Genomic DNA, 15,187 nt, shown 5'->3' with positions numbered 1-15,187 from the left:
ACAACACCTGAGAAAAAAACAATGATTTCATTCTAAAGTAAAACAATTTGATATCGACCTTAAGATGTGGTTTCCACCGTGACAAAAGTATGTATTGTCTGAAAGTCCAAAACCACTGAGAATTTATTTTCACCATCAGACAACAGTCTTTTTATAAGCTTTGCTGCCCCGTGTGAGAATCGAACTCACGACCTTCAAATTACGAGACTGACGCGCTGCCTGCTGCACCAACGAGGCACATTAAATCGTTAAGTGTAAGAAAAAATATCGATACCGACCTTCAGATTTTGACGATTACGTTGTAAGCACCGTGCCAAAATGTATGGTCTGAAAGTCCACAACACCTGAGAAAAAAACTATGATTTCATTCGAAAGTAAGAAATATAGATATCGACCTTAAGATGTGGTATCCACCGAAACAAAAGTATGTATTGTCTGAAAGTCCAAAACATCTGAGAATTAATTGTCACTTATTCTTCAGACAACACTTCCTTTTTAAAATCTTTGCTGCCCCGTGTGAGGATCTAACTCACGACCTTCAGATTATGAAACTGACGCGCTGCATGCTGCACCAACGAGGCACATTAAAGCATTAAGTGTAAGAAAAAATATAGATACCGACCTTCAGATTTTGACAGTGACGTTGTAAGCACCGTGACAAAAGTATGTATCGTCTGAACGTCCAATTCCACTGAGAATTAATTTTCACTTCATCTTCAGAAAACACTGTTTTTTTAAAAGCTTTGCTGCCCCGTGTGAGGATCGAACTCACGACCTTCAGATTATGAGACTGACGCACTGCCTGCTGCGCCAACGAGGCACTTTTAAACATTAAGCGTAAAGAAAAAATATCGATAACGACTTTCACTTTTTGACAGTGACGTTGTAAGCACCGTGCCAAAATGTATGGTCTGAAAAACCACAACACCTGAGAAAAAAACAATGATTTCATTCTAAAGTAAAAAATATAGATATCGACGTTAAGATGTGGTATCCACTGTGACAAAAGTATATATTGTCTGGAAGTCCAAAACCACTGAGAATTAATTTTCACTTCATCTTCAGACAACACTTTCTTATTAAAAGCTTTGCTGCCCCGTGTGAGGATCGAACTCACGACCTTCAGATTATGAGACTGACGCGCTACCTACTGCGCTAACGAAGCACATTTAATCGACAAATCGAAAGAAAAAAATATCGATACCGACCTTCACTTTTTGACAGTGACGTTGTAAGCACCGTGCCAAAAGGTATGGTCTGAAAAACCACAACACCTGAGAAAAAAACAATGATTTCATTCTAAAGTAAAACAATTTGATATCGACCTTAAGATGTGGTTTCCACCGTGACAAAAGTATGTATTGTCTGAAAGTCCAAAACCACTGAGAATTAATTTTCACCTTCAGACAACACTGTCTTTTTATAAGCTTTGCTGCCCCGTGTGAGGATCGAACTCACGACCTTCAGATTATGAGACTGACGCGCTGCCTGCTGCGCCAACGAGGCACTTCTAAAGATTAAGCGTAAAGAAAAAATATCGATAACGACCTTCAGATTTTGACAGTGACGTTGTAAGCACCGTGCCAAAATGTATGGTCTGAAAGTCCACATCACCTGAGAAAAAAAATATGATTTCATTCTAAAGTAAAAAATATAGATATCGACCTTAAGATGTGGTATCCACTGTGACAAAAGTATGTATTGTCTGAAAGTCCAAAACAACTGAGAATTAATTTTCACTTCATCTTCAGACAACACTGTCTTTTTAAAAGCTTTGCTGCCCCGTGTGAGGATCGAACTTACAACCTTCAGATTATGAGACTGACGCGCTACCTACTGCGCTAACGAAGCACATTTAATCAACAAATCGAAAGAAAAAAATATCAATACCGACCTTCACTTTTTGACAGTGACGTTGTAAGCACCGTGCCAAAATGTATGGTCTGAAAAACCACAACACCTGAGAAAAAAACAATGATTTCATTCTAAAGTAAAACAATTTGATATCGACCTTAAGATGTGGTTTCCACCGTGACAAAAGTATGTATTGTCTGAAAGTCCAAAACATCTGAGAATTAAATTTCACTTCATCTTCAGAGAACACTTTCTTTTTAAAATCTTTGCTGCCCCGTGTGAGGATCGAACTCGCGACCTTCACATTATGAGACTGACGCGCTACCTACTGCGCTAACGAAGCACATTTAATCAACAAATCTAAAGAAAAAATTATCGATACCGACCTTCACTTTTTCACAGTGACGTTGTAAGCACCGTGCCAAACTGTATGGTCTGAAAAACCACAACACCTGAGAAAAAAACTATGATTTCATTCTAAAGTAAAACAATTTGATATCGACCTTAAGATGTGGTTTCCACCGTGACAAAAGTATGTATTGTCTGAAAGTCCAAAACCACTGAGAATTTATTTTCACCATCAGACAACAGTCTTTTTATAAGCTTTGCTGCCCCGTGTGAGAATCGAACTCACGACCTTCAAATTACGAGACTGACGCGCTGCCTGCTGCACCAACGAGGCACATTAAATCGTTAAGTGTAAGAAAAAATATCGATACCGACCTTCAGATTTTGACACTGACGTTGTAAGCACTGTGCCAAAATGTATGGTCTGAAAGTCCACAACACCTGAGAAAAAAACTATGCTTTCATTCGAAAGTAAGAAATATAGATATCGACCTTAAGATGTGGTATCCACCGAAACAAAAGTATGTATTGTCTGAAAGTCCAAAACATCTGAGAATTAATTGTCACTTATTCTTCAGACAACAATTTCTTTTTAAAATCTTTGCTGCCCCGTGTGAGGATCTAACTCACGACCTTCAGATTATGAGACTGACGCGCTGCCTGCTGCACCAAGCAGGCACATTAAAGCGTTAAGTGTAAGAAAAAATATCGATACCGACCTTCAGATTTTGACAGTGACGTTGTAAGCACCGTGCCAAAATGTATGGTCTGAAAGTCCACAACACCTAAGAAAAAAACAATGATTTCATTCTAAAGTAAAAAATATAGATATCGATACCGACCTTCAGATTTTACAGTGACGTTGTAAGCACCGTGACAAAAGTATGTATCGTCTGAACGTCCAATACCACTGAGAATTCATTTTCACAAAACACTGTCTTTTTAAGAGATTTGCTGCCCCGTGTGAGGATCGAACTCACGACCTTCAGATTATGAGACTGACGCGCTGCCTGCTGCGCCAACGAGGCACTTCTAAATATTAAGCGTAAAGAAAAAATATCGATAACGACCTTCAGATTTTGACAGTGACGTTGTAAGCACCGTGCCAAAATGTATGGTCTGAAAGTACACATCACCTGAGAAAAAAAATATGATTTCATTCTAAAGTAAAAAATATAGATATCGACCTTAAGATGTGGTATCCACTGTGACAAAAGTATGTATTGTCTGAAAGTCCAAAACAACTGAGAATTAATTTTCACTTCATCTTCAGACAACACTGTCTTTTTAAAAGCTTTGCTGCCCCGTGTGAGGATCGAACTTACGACCTTCAGATTATGAGACTGACGCGCTACCTACTGCGCTAACGAAGCACATTTAATCAACAAATCGAAAGAAAAAAATATCAATACCGACCTTCACTTTTTGACAGTGACGTTGTAAGCACCGTGCCAAAATGTATGGTCTGAAAAACCACAACACCTGAGAAAAAAACAATGATTTCATTCTAAAGTAAAACAATTTGATATCGACCTTAAGATGTGGTTTCCACCGTGACAAAAGTATGTATTGTCTGAAAGTCCAAAACATCTGAGAATTAAATTTCACTTCATCTTCAGAGAACACTTTCTTTTTAAAATCTTTGCTGCCCCGTGTGAGGATCGAACTCGCGACCTTCACATTATGAGACTGACGCGCTACCTACTGCGCTAACGAAGCACATTTAATCAACAAATCTAAAGAAAAAATTATCGATACCGACCTTCACTTTTTCACAGTGACGTTGTATGCACCGTGCCAAACTGTATGGTCTGAAAAACCACAACACCTGAGAAAAAAACTATGATTTCATTCTAAAGTAAAACAATTTGATATCGACCTTAAGATGTGGTTTCCACCATGACAAAAGTATGTATTGTCTGAAAGTCCAAAACCACTGAGAATTTATTTTCACCATCAGACAACAGTCTTTTTATAAGCTTTGCTGCCCCGTGTGAGAATCGAACTCACGACCTTCAAATTACGAGACTGACGCGCTGCCTGCTGCACCAACGAGGCACATTAAATCGTTAAGTGTAAGAAAAAATATCGATACCGACCTTCAGATTTTGACACTGACGTTGTAAGCACTGTGCCAAAATGTATGGTCTGAAAGTCCACAACACCTGAGAAAAAAACTATGCTTTCATTCGAAAGTAAGAAATATAGATATCGACCTTAAGATGTGGTATCCACCGAAACAAAAGTATGTATTGTCTGAAAGTCCAAAACATCTGAGAATTAATTGTCACTTATTCTTCAGAGAACAATTTCTTTTTAAAATCTTTGCTGCCCCGTGTGAGGATCTAACTCACGACCTTCAGATTATGAGACTGACGCGCTGCCTGCTGCACCAAGCAGGCACATTAAAGCGTTAAGTGTAAGAAAAAATATCGATACCGACCTTCAGATTTTGACAGTGACGTTGTAAGCACCGTGCCAAAATGTATGGTCTGAAAGTCCACAACACCTAAGAAAAAAACAATGATTTCATTCTAAAGTAAAAAATATAGATATCGATACCGACCTTCAGATTTTACAGTGACGTTGTAAGCACCGTGACAAAAGTATGTATCGTCTGAACGTCCAATACCACTGAGAATTCATTTTCACAAAACACTGTCTTTTTAAGAGATTTGCTGCCACGTGTGAGGATCGAACTCACGACCTTCAGATTATGAGACTGACGCGCTGCCTGCTGCGCCAACGAGGCACTTCTAAATATTTAGCGTAAAGAAATAATATCGATAACGACCTTCAGATTTTGACAGTGACGTTGTAAGCACCGTGCCAAAATGTATGGTCTGAAAGTACACATCACCTGAGAAAAAAACTATGATTTCATTCTAAAGTAAAAAATATAGATATCGACCTTAAGATCTGGTATCCACTGTGACAAAAGTATGTATTGTCTGAAAGTCCAAAACAACTGAGAATTAATTTTCACTTCATCTTCGGACAACACTGTCTTTTTAAGAGCTTTGCTGCCCCGTGTGAGGATCGAACTCACGACCTTCAGATTATGAGACTGACGCGCTACCTACTGCGCTAACGAAGCACATTTAATCTACAAATCGAAAGAAAAAAATATCGATACCGACCTTCACTTTTTGACAGTGACGTTGTAAGCACCGTGCCAAAAGGTATGGTCTGAAAAACCACAACACCTGAGAAAAAAACAATGATTTCATTCTAAAGTAAAAAATATAGATATCGACGTTAAGATGTGGTATCCACTGTGACAAAAGTATATATTGTCTGAAAGTCCAAAACCAGTGAGAATTAATTTTCACCTTCAGACAACACTGTCTTGTTATAAGCTTTGCTGCCCCGTGTGAGAATCGAACTCACGACCTTCAAATTACGAGACTGACGCGCTGCCTGCTGCACCAACGAGGCACATTAAATCGTTAAATGTAAGAAAAAATATCGATACCGACCTTCAGATTTTGACACTGACGTTGTAAGCACCGTGCCAAAATGTATGGTCTGAAAGTCCACAACACCTGAGAAAAAAACTATGATTTCATTCGAAAGTAAGAAATATAGATATCGACCTTAAGATGTGGTATCCACCGAAACAAAAGTATGTATTGTCTGAAAGTCCAAAACATCTGAGAATTAATTGTCACTTATTCTTCAGACAACACTTTCTTTTTAAAATCTTTGCTGCCCCGTGTGAGGATCTAACTCACGACCTTCAGATTATGAGACTGACGCGCTGCATGCTGCACCAACGAGGCACATTAAAGCATTAAGTGTAAGAAAAAATATAGATACCGACCTTCAGATTTTGACAGTGACGTTGTAAGCACCGTGCCAAAATGTATGGTCTGAAAGTCCACAACACCTAAGAAAAAAACAATGATTTCATTCTAAAGTAAAAAATATAGATATGGATACCGACCTTCAGATTTTGACAGTGACGTTGTAAGCACCGTGACAAAAGTATGTATCGTCTGAACGTCCAATTCCACTGAGAATTAATTTTCACTTCATCTTCAGAAAACACTGTTTTTTTAAAAGCTTTGCTGCCCCGTGTGAGGATCGAACTCACGACCTTCAGATTATGAGACTGACGCGCTACCTACTGCGCTAACGAAGCACATTTAATCGACAAATCGAAAGAAAAAAATATCGATACCGACCTTCACTTTTTGACAGTGACGTTGTAAGCACCGTGCCAAAAGGTATGGTCTGAAAAACCACAACACCTGAGAAAAAAACAATGATTTCATTCTAAAGTAAAACAATTTGATATCGACCTTAAGATGTGGTTTCCACCGTGACAAAAGTATGTATTGTCTGAAAGTCCAAAACCAGTGAGAATTAATTTTCACCTTCAGACAACACTGTCTTTCTATAAGCTTTGCTGCCCCGTGTGAGGATCGAACTCACGACCTTCAGATTATGAGACTGACGCACTGCCTGCTGCGCCAACGAGGCACTTTTAAACATTGAGCGTAAAGAAAAAATATCGATAACGACCTTCAGATTTTGACAGTGACGTTGTAAGCACCGTGCCAAAATGTATGGTCTGAAAGTCCACATCACCTGAGAAAAAAACAATGATTTCATTCTAAAGTAAAAAATATAGATATGGATTCCGACCTTCAGATTTTGACAGTGACGTTGTAAGCACCGTGACAAAAGTATGTATCGTCTGAACGTCCAATACCACTGAGAATTAATTTTCACTTCATCTTCAGAAAACAGTGTTTTTTTAAAAGCTTTGGTGCCCCGTGTGAGGATCGAACTCACGACCTTCAGATTATGAGACTGACACGCTGCCTGCTGCGCCAACGAGGCACGTTTAAACATTAAGCGTAAAGAAAAAATATCGATAACGACTTTCACTTTTTGACAGTGACGTTGTAAGCACCGTGCCAAAATGTATGGTCTGAAAAACCACAACACCTGAGAAAAAAACAATGATTTCATTCTAAAGTAAAAAATATAGATATCGACCTTAAGATGTGGTATCCACTGTGACAAAAGTATGTATTGTCTGGAAGTCCAAAACCACTGAGAATTAATTTTCACTTCATCTTCAGACAACACTTTCTTATTAACAGCATTGCTGCCCCGTGTGAGGATCGAACTCAAGACCTTCAGATTATGAGACTGAGGCGCTACCTACTGTGCTAACGAGGCACATCTAATCAACAATTCGAAAGAAAAAATTATCAATACCGACCTTCACTTTTTGACAGTGACGTTGTAAGCACCGTGCCAAAAGGTATGGTCTGAAAAACCACAACACCTGAGAAAAAAACAATGATTTCATTCTAAAGTAAAACAATTTCATATCGACCTTAAGATTAAGTTTCCACCGTGACAAAAGTATGTATTGTCTGAAAGTCCAAAACGAGTGAGAATTAATTTTCACCTTCAGACAACACTGTCTTTCTATAAGCTTTGATGCCCCGTGTGAGGATCGAACTCACGACCTTCAGATTATGAGACTGACGCGCTGCCTGCTGCGCCAACGAGGCACTTCTAAACATTAAGCGTAAAGAAAAAATATCGATAACAACCTTCAGATTTTGACAGTGACGTTGTAAGCACCGTGCCAAAATGTATGGTCTGAAAGTCCACATCACCTGAGAAAAAAACAATGATTTCATTCTAAAGTAAAAAATATAGATATGGATTCCGACCTTCAGATTTTGACAGTGACGTTGTAAGCACCGTGACAAAAGTATGTATCGTCTGAACGTCCAATACCACTGAGAATTAATTTTCACTTCATCTTCAGAAAACACTGTTTTTTTAAAAGCTTTGCTGCCCCGTGTGAGGATCGAACTCACGACCTTCAGATTACGAGACTGACGCGCTGCCTGCTGCACCAACGAGGCACATTAAATCGTTAAGTGTAAGAAAAAATATCGATACCGACCTTCAGATTTTGACACTGACGTTGTAAGCACCGTGCCAAAATGTATGGTCTGAAAGTCCACAACACCTGAGAAAAAAACTATGATTTCATTCGAAAGTAAGAAATATAGATATCGACCTTAAGATGTGGTATCCACCGAAACAAAAGTATGTATTGTCTGAAAGTCCAAAACATCTGAGAATTAATTGTCACTTATTCTTCAGACAACACTTTCTTTTTAAATTCTTTGCTGCCCCGTGTGAGGATCTAACTCAAGACCTTCAGATTATGAGACTGACGCGCTGCATGCTGCACCAACGAGGCACATTAAAGCATGAAGTGTAAGAAAAAATATAGATACCGACCTTCAGATTTTGACAGTGACGTTGTAAGCACCGTGCCAAAATGTATGGTCTGAAAGTCCACAACACCTAAGAAACAAACAATGATTTCATTCTAAAGTAAAAAATATAGATATGGATACCGACCTTCAGATTTTGACAGTGACGTTGTAAGCACCGTGACAAAAGTATGTATCGTCTGAACGTCCAATTCCACTGAGAATTAATTTTCACTTCATCTTCAGAAAACAGTGTTTTTTTAAAAGCTTTGCTGCCCCGTGTGAGGATCGAACTCACGACCTTCAGATTATGAGACTGACGCGCTGCCTGCTGCGCCAACGAGGCACTTTTAAACGTTAAGCGTAAAGAAAAAATATCGATAACGACTTTCACTTTTTGACAGTGACGTTGTAAGCACCGTGCCAAAATGTATGGTCTGAAAAACCACAACACCTGAGAAAAAAACAATGATTTCATTCTAAAGTAAAAAATATAGATATCGACCTTAAGATGTGGTATCCACTGTGACAAAAGTATATATTGTCTGGAAGTCCAAAACCACTGAGAATTAATTTTCACTTCATCTTCAGACAACACTTTCTTATTAAAAGCTTTGCTTCCCCGTGTGAGGATCGAACTGACGACCTTCAGATTATGAGACTGACGCGGTACCTACTGCGCTAACGAGGCACACCTAATCAACAAATCGAAAGAAAAAATAATCAATACCGACCTTCACTTTTTGACAGTGACGTTGTAAGCACCGTGCCAAAATGTATGGTCTGAAAAACCACAACACCTGAGAAAAAAACAATGATTTCATTCTAAAGTAAAACAATTTGATATCGACCTTAAGATGTGGTTTCCACCGTGACAAAAGTATGTATTGTCTGAATGTCCAAAACCACTGAGAATTAATTTTCACCTTTACACAACACTGTCTTTTTATAAGGTTTGCTGCCTCGTGTGAGGATCGAACTCACAACCTTCAGCTTATGAGACTGGCGCGCTACCTACCTCGCTAACGAAGGACATTTAATCAACAAATCGAAAGAAAAAATTAGCGATACCGACCTTCACTTTTTGACAGTGACGTTGTAAGCACCGTGCCAAAATGTATGGTCTGAAAGTCCACAATACCTGAGAAAAAAACTATGATTTCATTCTAAAGTAAAAAATATAGATATATACCTTAAGATGTGGTATCCACCGTGACAAAAGTATTTATTGTCTGGAAGTCCAAAACCACTGAGAATTAATTTTCACTTCATCTTCAGACAACACTTTCTTATTAACAGCATTGCTGCCCCGTGTGAGGATCGAACTCAAGACCTTCAGATTATGAGACTGAGGCGCTACCTACTGTGCTAACGAGGCACATCTAATCAACAATTCGAAAGAAAAAATTATCAATACCGACCTTCACTTTTTGACAGTGACGTTGTAAGCACCGTGCCAAAAGGTATGGTCTGAAAAACCACAACACCTGAGAAAAAAACAATGATTTCATTCTAAAGTAAAACAATTTCATATCGACCTTAAGATTAAGTTTCCACCGTGACAAAAGTATGTATTGTCTGAAAGTCCAAAACGAGTGAGAATTAATTTTCACCTTCAGACAACACTGTCTTTCTATAAGCTTTGCTGCCCCGTGTGAGGATCGAACTCACGACCTTCAGATTATGAGACTGACGCGCTGCCTGCTGCGCCAACGAGGCACTTCTAAACATTAAGCGTAAAGAAAAAATATCGATAACAACCTTCAGATTTTGACAGTGACGTTGTAAGCACCGTGCCAAAATGTATGGTCTGAAAGTCCACATCACCTGAGAAAAAAACAATGATTTCATTCTAAAGTAAAAAATATAGATATGGATTCCGACCTTCAGATTTTGACAGTGACGTTGTAAGCACCGTGACAAAAGTATGTATCGTCTGAACGTCCAATACCACTGAGAATTAATTTTCACTTCATCTTCAGAAAACACTGTTTTTTTAAAAGCTTTGCTGCCCCGTGTGAGGATCGAACTCACGACCTTCAGATTACGAGACTGACGCGCTGCCTGCTGCACCAACGAGGCACATTAAATCTTTAAGTGTAAGAAAAAATATCGATACCGACCTTCAGATTTTGACACTGACGTTGTAAGCACCGTGCCAAAATGTATGGTCTGAAAGTCCACAACACCTGAGAAAAAAACTATGATTTCATTCGAAAGTAAGAAATATAGATATCGACCTTAAGATGTGGTATCCACCGAAACAAAAGTATGTATTGTCTGAAAGTCCAAAACATCTGAGAATTAATTGTCACTTATTCTTCAGACAACACTTTCTTTTTAAAATCTTTGCTGCCCCGTGTGAGGATCTAACTCAAGACCTTCAGATTATGAGACTGACGCGCTGCATGCTGCACCAACGAGGCACATTAAAGCATGAAGTGTAAGAAAAAATATAGATACCGACCTTCAGATTTTGACAGTGACGTTGTAAGCACCGTGCCAAAATGTATGGTCTGAAAGTCCACAACACCTAAGAAACAAACAATGATTTCATTCTAAAGTAAAAAATATAGATATGGATACCGACCTTCAGATTTTGACAGTGACGTTGTAAGCACCGTGACAAAAGTATGTATCGTCTGAACGTCCAATTCCACTGAGAATTAATTTTCACTTCATCTTCAGAAAACAGTGTTTTTTTAAAAGCTTTGCTGCCCCGTGTGAGGATCGAACTCATGACCTTCAGATTATGAGACTGACGCGCTGCCTGCTGCGCCAACGAGGCACTTTTAAACGTTAAGCGTAAAGAAAAAATATCGATAACGACTTTCACTTTTTGACAGTGACGTTGTAAGCACCGTGCCAAAATGTATGGTCTGAAAAACCACAACACCTGAGAAAAAAACAATGATTTCATTCTAAAGTAAAAAATATAGATATCGACCTTAAGATGTGGTATCCACTGTGACAAAAGTATATATTGTCTGGAAGTCCAAAACCACTGAGAATTAATTTTCACTTCATCTTCAGACAACACTTTCTTATTAAAAGCTTTGCTGCCCCGTGTGAGGATCGAACTGACGACCTTCAGATTATGAGACTGACGCGGTACCTACTGCGCTAACGAGGCACACCTAATCAACAAATCGAAAGAAAAAATAATCAATACCGACCTTCACTTTTTGACAGTGACGTTGTAAGCACCGTGCCAAAATGTATGGTCTGAAAAACCACAACACCTGAGAAAAAAACAATGATTTCATTCTAAAGTAAAACAATTTGATATCGACCTTAAGATGTGGTTTCCACCGTGACAAAAGTATGTATTGTCTGAATGTCCAAAACCACTGAGAATTAATTTTCACCTTTACACAACACTGTCTTTTTATAAGGTTTGCTGCCTCGTGTGAGGATCGAACTCACAACCTTCAGCTTATGAGACTGGCGCGCTACCTACCTCGCTAACGAAGGACATTTAATCAACAAATCGAAAGAAAAAATTAGCGATACCGACCTTCACTTTTTGACAGTGACGTTGTAAGCACCGTGCCAAAATGTATGGTCTGAAAGTCCACAATACCTGAGAAAAAAACTATGATTTCATTCTAAAGAAAAAAATATAGATATATACCTTAAGATGTGGTATCCACCGTGACAAAAGTATGTATTGTCTGGAAGTCCAAAACCACTGAGAATTAATTTTCACTTCATCTTCAGACAACACTTTCTTATTAACAGGATTGCTGCCCCGTGTGAGGATCGAACTCACGACCTTCAGATTATGAGACTGAGGCGCTACCTACTGTGCTAACGAGGCACATCTAATAAACAATTCGAAAGAAAAAATTATCAATACCGACCTTCACTTTTTGACAGTGACGTTGTAAGCACCGTGCCAAAAGGTATGGTCTGAAAAACCACAACACCTGAGAAAAAAACAATGATTTCATTCTAAAGTAAAACAATTTGATATCGACCTTAAGATGTGGTTTCCACCGTGACAAAAGTATGTATTGTCTGAAAGTCCAAAACCAGTGAGAATTAATTTTCACCTTCAGACAACACTGTCTTTCTATAAGCTTTGCTGCCCCGTGTGAGGATCGAACTCACGACCTTCAGATTATGAGACTGACTCACTGCCTGCTGCGCCAACGAGGCACTTTTAAACATTGAGCGTAAAGAAAAAATATCGATAACGACCTTCAGATTTTGACAGTGACGTTGTAAGCACCGTGCCAAAATGTATGGTCTGAAAGTCCACAACACCTGAGAAAAAAAATATGATTTCATTCTAAAGTAAAACAATTTGATATCGACCTTAAGATGTGGTTTCCACCGTGACAAAAGTATGTATTGTCTGAAAGTCCAAAACCACTGAGAATTAATTTTCACCTTCAGACAACACTGTCTTTTTATAAGCTTTGCTACCCCGTGTGAGGATCGAACTCACGACCTTCAGATTATGAGACTGACGCGCTGCCTGCTGCGCCAACGAGGCACATTTAAACGTTAAGTGTAAAGAAAAAATATCGATAACGACCTTCAGATTTTGACAGTAACGTTGTAAGCACTGTGCCAAAATGTATGGTCTGAAAGTCCACATCACCTGAGAAAAAAACAATGATTTCATTCTAAAGTAAAAAATATAGATATCGACCTTAAGATGTGGTATCCACTGTGACAAAAGTATGTATTGTCTGAAAGTCCAAAACCACTGAGAATTTATTTTCACCATCAGACAACAGTCTTTTTATAAGCTTTGCTGCCCCGTGTGAGAATCGAACTCACGACCTTCAAATTACGAGACTGACGCGCTGCCTGCTGCACCAACGAGGCACATTAAATCGTTAAGTGTAAGAAAAAATATCGATACCGACCTTCAGATTTTGACACTGACGTTGTAAGCACCATGCCAAAATGTATGGTCTGAAAGTCCACAACACCTGAGAAAAAAACTATGATTTCATTCGAAAGTATGAAATATAGATATCGACCTTAAGATGTGGTATCCACCGAAACAAAAGTATGTATTGTCTGAAAGTCCAAAACATCTGAGAATTAATTGTCACTTATTCTTCAGACAACACTTTCTTTTTAAAATCTTTGCTGCCCCGTGTGAGGATCTAACTCAAGACCTTCAGATTATGAGACTGACGCGCTGCATGCTGCACCAACGAGGCACATTAAAGCATTAAGTGTAAGAAAAAATATAGATACCGACCTTCAGATTTTGACAGTGACGTTGTAAGCACCGTGCCAAAATGTATGGTCTGAAAGTCCACAACACCTAAGAAACAAACAATGATTTCATTCTAAAGTAAAAAATATAGATATGGATACCGACCTTCAGATTTTGACAGTGACGTTGTAAGCACCGTGACAAAAGTATGTATCGTCTGAACGTCCAATTCCACTGAGAATTAATTTTCACTTCATCTTCAGAAAACAGTGTTTTTTTAAAAGCTTTGCTGCCCCGTGTGAGGATCGAACTCACGACCTTCAGATTATGAGACTGACGCGCTGCCTGCTGCGCCAACGAGGCACTTTTAAACATTAAGCGTAAAGAAAAAATATCGATAACGACTTTCACTTTTTGACAGTGACGTTGTAAGCACCGTGCCAAAATGTATGGTCTGAAAAACCACAACACCTGAGAAAAAAACAATGATTTCATTCTAAAGTAAAAAATATAGATATCGACCTTAAGATGTGGTATCCACTGTGACAAAAGTATATCTTGTCTGGAAGTCCAAAACCACTGAGAATTAATTTTCACTTCATCTTCAGACAACACTTTCTTATTAAAAGCTTTGCTGCCCCGTGTGAGGATCGAACTCACGACCTTCAGATTATGAGACTGACGTGCTACCTACTGCGCTAACGAGGCAGACCTAATCAACAAATCGAAAGAAAAAATTATCAATACCGACCTTCACTTTTTGACAGTGACGTTGTAAGCACCGTGCCAAAATGTATGGTCTGAAAAACAACAACACCTGAGAAAAAAACAATGATTTCATTCTAAAGTAAAACAATTTGATATCGACCTTAAGATGTGGTTTCCACCGTGACAAAAGTATGTATTGTCTGAAAGTCCAAAACCACTGAGAATTAATTTTCACATTCAGACAACACTCTCTTTTTAAAAGCTTTGCTGCCCCGTGTGATGATCGAACTCACTACCTTCAGATTATGAGACTGACGCGCTGCCTGCTGCGCCAACGAGGCAATTTTAAACATTAAGCGTAAAGAAAAAATATCGATAACGACCTTCACTTTTTGACAGTGACGTTGTAAGCACCGTGCCAAAATGTATGGTCTGAAAAACCACAACACCTGAGAAAAAAACAATGATTTCATTCTAAAGTAAAACAATTTGATATCGACCTTAAGATGTGGTTTCCACCGTGACAAAAGTATGTATTGTCTGAAAGTCCAAAACATCTGAGAATTAATTTTCACTTCATCTTCAGAGAACACTTTCTTTTTAAATCTTTGCTGCCCCATGTGAGGATCGAACTCGCGAGCTTCAGATTATGAGACTGACGCGCTACCTACTGCGCTAACGAAGCACATTTAATAAACAAATCGAAAGAAAAAAATATCGATACCGACCTTCACTTTTTGACAGTGACGTTGTAAGCACCGTGCCAAAATGTATGGTCTGAAAAACCACAACACCTGAGAAAAAAACAATGATTTCATTCTAAAGTAAAACAATTTGA

The 15,187-nt window shown here is 38.7% G+C and overlaps 20 non-coding genes across 20 annotated transcripts; all 20 read right to left on the bottom strand.

Moving 5' to 3' along the window:
• Positions 1-164: 164 nt before the first annotated feature.
• trnat-cgu (transfer RNA threonine (anticodon CGU)) lies at positions 165-237 on the bottom strand. The gene has a single exon. It is a non-coding gene; the product is annotated as a tRNA-Thr (tRNA).
• Positions 238-1,092: 855 nt separating this feature from the next.
• On the bottom strand, positions 1,093-1,165 carry trnam-cau (transfer RNA methionine (anticodon CAU)). The gene has a single exon. It is a non-coding gene; the product is annotated as a tRNA-Met (tRNA).
• A 268-nt stretch (positions 1,166-1,433) lies between these two features.
• trnam-cau (transfer RNA methionine (anticodon CAU)) lies at positions 1,434-1,506 on the bottom strand. Its single transcript has one exon. It is a non-coding gene; the product is annotated as a tRNA-Met (tRNA).
• A 957-nt stretch (positions 1,507-2,463) lies between these two features.
• Positions 2,464-2,536, bottom strand: trnat-cgu (transfer RNA threonine (anticodon CGU)). The gene has a single exon. It is a non-coding gene; the product is annotated as a tRNA-Thr (tRNA).
• A 621-nt stretch (positions 2,537-3,157) lies between these two features.
• Positions 3,158-3,230, bottom strand: trnam-cau (transfer RNA methionine (anticodon CAU)). The gene has a single exon. It is a non-coding gene; the product is annotated as a tRNA-Met (tRNA).
• A 957-nt stretch (positions 3,231-4,187) lies between these two features.
• trnat-cgu (transfer RNA threonine (anticodon CGU)) lies at positions 4,188-4,260 on the bottom strand. Its single transcript has one exon. It is a non-coding gene; the product is annotated as a tRNA-Thr (tRNA).
• Positions 4,261-5,226: 966 nt separating this feature from the next.
• trnam-cau (transfer RNA methionine (anticodon CAU)) lies at positions 5,227-5,299 on the bottom strand. The gene has a single exon. It is a non-coding gene; the product is annotated as a tRNA-Met (tRNA).
• Positions 5,300-5,567: 268 nt separating this feature from the next.
• On the bottom strand, positions 5,568-5,640 carry trnat-cgu (transfer RNA threonine (anticodon CGU)). The gene has a single exon. It is a non-coding gene; the product is annotated as a tRNA-Thr (tRNA).
• A 633-nt stretch (positions 5,641-6,273) lies between these two features.
• On the bottom strand, positions 6,274-6,346 carry trnam-cau (transfer RNA methionine (anticodon CAU)). The gene has a single exon. It is a non-coding gene; the product is annotated as a tRNA-Met (tRNA).
• A 631-nt stretch (positions 6,347-6,977) lies between these two features.
• trnam-cau (transfer RNA methionine (anticodon CAU)) lies at positions 6,978-7,050 on the bottom strand. The gene has a single exon. It is a non-coding gene; the product is annotated as a tRNA-Met (tRNA).
• Positions 7,051-7,663: 613 nt separating this feature from the next.
• Positions 7,664-7,736, bottom strand: trnat-ugu (transfer RNA threonine (anticodon UGU)). The gene has a single exon. It is a non-coding gene; the product is annotated as a tRNA-Met (tRNA).
• Positions 7,737-8,026: 290 nt separating this feature from the next.
• trnat-cgu (transfer RNA threonine (anticodon CGU)) lies at positions 8,027-8,099 on the bottom strand. The gene has a single exon. It is a non-coding gene; the product is annotated as a tRNA-Thr (tRNA).
• Positions 8,100-8,732: 633 nt separating this feature from the next.
• Positions 8,733-8,805, bottom strand: trnam-cau (transfer RNA methionine (anticodon CAU)). Its single transcript has one exon. It is a non-coding gene; the product is annotated as a tRNA-Met (tRNA).
• Positions 8,806-10,105: 1,300 nt separating this feature from the next.
• trnam-cau (transfer RNA methionine (anticodon CAU)) lies at positions 10,106-10,178 on the bottom strand. Its single transcript has one exon. It is a non-coding gene; the product is annotated as a tRNA-Met (tRNA).
• Positions 10,179-10,468: 290 nt separating this feature from the next.
• On the bottom strand, positions 10,469-10,541 carry trnat-cgu (transfer RNA threonine (anticodon CGU)). Its single transcript has one exon. It is a non-coding gene; the product is annotated as a tRNA-Thr (tRNA).
• A 1,665-nt stretch (positions 10,542-12,206) lies between these two features.
• trnam-cau (transfer RNA methionine (anticodon CAU)) lies at positions 12,207-12,279 on the bottom strand. Its single transcript has one exon. It is a non-coding gene; the product is annotated as a tRNA-Met (tRNA).
• Positions 12,280-12,887: 608 nt separating this feature from the next.
• Positions 12,888-12,960, bottom strand: trnam-cau (transfer RNA methionine (anticodon CAU)). Its single transcript has one exon. It is a non-coding gene; the product is annotated as a tRNA-Met (tRNA).
• Positions 12,961-13,225: 265 nt separating this feature from the next.
• trnat-cgu (transfer RNA threonine (anticodon CGU)) lies at positions 13,226-13,298 on the bottom strand. The gene has a single exon. It is a non-coding gene; the product is annotated as a tRNA-Thr (tRNA).
• A 633-nt stretch (positions 13,299-13,931) lies between these two features.
• On the bottom strand, positions 13,932-14,004 carry trnam-cau (transfer RNA methionine (anticodon CAU)). Its single transcript has one exon. It is a non-coding gene; the product is annotated as a tRNA-Met (tRNA).
• Positions 14,005-14,276: 272 nt separating this feature from the next.
• On the bottom strand, positions 14,277-14,349 carry trnam-cau (transfer RNA methionine (anticodon CAU)). Its single transcript has one exon. It is a non-coding gene; the product is annotated as a tRNA-Met (tRNA).
• Between the last annotated feature and the right edge of the window lie 838 nt (positions 14,350-15,187).

Source organism: Salmo salar, chromosome 02 (genome assembly GCF_965601325.2).
Source record: "Salmo salar chromosome 02, fSalSal1, whole genome shotgun sequence".
Classification (NCBI taxonomy): Eukaryota; Metazoa; Chordata; class Actinopteri; order Salmoniformes; family Salmonidae; genus Salmo; species Salmo salar.
The sequence above is the reverse complement of the archived record's forward strand: the minus strand, read 5'-3'. Positions and strand labels throughout refer to the sequence as shown.